Genomic DNA, 2,500 nt, shown 5'->3' on the forward strand with positions numbered 1-2,500 from the left:
TTGCCAAGTATTTGGGCTAAGATAAGGGATAAAACAATTAATATCCCCATATATATCAATTAAATAAATAGGATTTTTGGTAGCCTTTTTATAAGAACTCCAAAGTTAAGCGTGCTCGCGCGGGGGTAGCTCAGAAATGGGTGACCTCCTGGGAAGGGGTTCCTCCAGTTGACCGAGAATTGACCGAGAATTGACCGAGAGTTGACCCACATGAGCGTGCGTGTCGGCGTGGCCGTGGCACGGGCGAGGGAATGGCCGTGGCACGGGGTAGGGGCACGGGCGCGGGGCGCGGGGCGCGGGCGCGGGCGCGGGCGCGGGCGTGGCCGTGGCCGGGCGTAGGGCGTAGAGGCGTAGAAGCCGTAGATGCCCTTAAAGCCCTTTAAGCCATTTAAGGCTTTAAGGCGTGGGCGTGGCACGGGCGCGGGCATGGTTGGTTTGGACGTTGCACGGTCTAGGCATGGTCTTGGCATGGGTGAGGTACGGTCGCTTCAACGGTTGGTTCTTAGTTGCAATGCCATGGCACGGGCTTTACCACGGTTGGTTCTTGGTTTCAAGGCTTGGGCACGGCCGAGTATTGGGTTTTATTCACAAAACCAACTCCATATATCTTAGAAAACATTAGACTTGATGGAGATTCAAAAAAAAAAAAAAAAAATTTTTTTTTTTTTTTGACGCCTCGGCCGAGTCATGCTCAAGCAATGGCCGAGGCAGGATGGAGCGACGGCCCAGTCATGCTCGAGCAATGGCCGACCGGACGACTGGAACATGTTTTGGAGCTTGTAAAATTAATTTAAAAATAATCCCATGGGTTCTCTTCACAAAACCAACTCCATATGTCTTAGAAAACATTATACTTGTTTGAGATTCTCAAAAAAAAAAAAAAAAAAACTTTTTTTTTTTTCACGCCTCGGCCGAGTCATGCTCGAGCAATGGCCGAGGCAGGATGGAGCGACGGCCCAGTCATGCTCGAGCAATGGCCGACCGGACGACTGGAACATGTTTTGGAGCTTGTAAAATTAATTTAAAAATAATCCTATGGGTTCTCTTCACAAGACCAACTCCAGATCTCTTAGAAAACATTATACTTGATGGAGATTCAAAAAAATTAAAAAAAAAAAAAAAAAAAAAAATTTGACGCCTCGGCCGAGTCATGGCCGAGCAGGATGGAGCGACGGACGAGTCATGCTCGAGCAATGGCCGACCGGATCCTGGAACGTGATTTTAAAAAAATAATTTAAAAATATTCCCATGGGTTCTCTTGATTATAGCTCGAGCATATATCTTAAAAAACATTATACTAGATGGAGGTTCAAAAAAAAAAATAAAAAAAAATAATTTTTTTTTTTTGGTCATGGCCTTGGAAAATTTAATGTTTACTGGTGTCACATGGCCAAATGTTCGTTTGTATCTTTAGGGGGGGGTGGTTCCTTGAGCTTGAAAATGTTGACCAAGAGTTGACTCGCATGATAAGAGCATAATTTGCTACGGACCCAAAGACGGATTATGACCGGGCTGACCCGACAAGTCGCGACCGACCGCCGGTGACCCCCCGCCGGCGGCGGAGCTCCGGCGACCGCCCGCCGGAAAATTTTCCGGCGACCAAAAATTTTCCGTGGATGAAAATTTGTTGGAATATGAATGTTCTCCCTAAAAGGTTAAGAACCAAGGCGGAGGCAAGTCTAGTGAGGTAAAATAATGGGTTGAAGGCTCGTGAGAAAACGTTAGAGCCGCCGATGCATGCTCGAGCGACGGGAGAGAAATGCTCGAGCATGATCGAGCACGGCCGAGGCATGCTCGAGCGACGGGAGAGAAATGCTCGAGCATCGAGCATGGCCGAGGCATGCTCGAGCGACGGGAGAGAAATGCTCGAGCATGCTCGAGCACGGCCGAGGCATGCTCGAGCGACGGGAGAGAAATGCTCGAGCATCGAGCATGGCCGAGGCATGCTCGAGCGACGGGAGAGAAATGCTCGAGCATGCTCGAGCATGGCCGAGGAATGCTCGAGCGACGGGAGGAATGCTCGAGCATGATAGAGGATGGCCGAGGCATGCTCCATCGCTGGCCGAGGCATGCTCGAGCGACGGGAAAGAAATGCTCGAGCATGGCCGAGGAATGCTCGAGCGACGGGAGGAATGCTCGAGCATGCTAGAGGATGGCCGAGGCATGCTCCATCGCTGGCCGAGGCATGCTCGAGCGATGGCCGATGCACGCTCGATCGTTGGCATGATCGAGCGATGACCGAGTCATGCTCGAGCGACGGGAGGGAAATGCTCGAGGCACGGTCGAGCGATGGCCGAGAGATGGCCGACCGAGAAATGCTGGGGCGCGCTCGAGCAATGGCCGAGGCGACGGGCGAGAAATGCTCGAGGCACGCTCGAGCGATGGCCGAGAAATGCTCGAGAGACGGCCGAGAAATTCTCGAGAGACGGCCGAGAAATTCTCGAGGCACGCTCGATCAATGGCCGAGTCACAGCTTGAGGGACGGGAGAGAAATGCTCGA

The sequence above is a fragment of the Urtica dioica genome, unplaced genomic scaffold (assembly GCF_054948205.1).
Source record: "Urtica dioica subsp. dioica isolate 48M unplaced genomic scaffold, U.dioica_male_clone48M_v1_H2 Urtica_dioica_male_H2_contig_27, whole genome shotgun sequence".
NCBI lineage: Eukaryota > Viridiplantae > Streptophyta > Magnoliopsida > Rosales > Urticaceae > Urtica > Urtica dioica.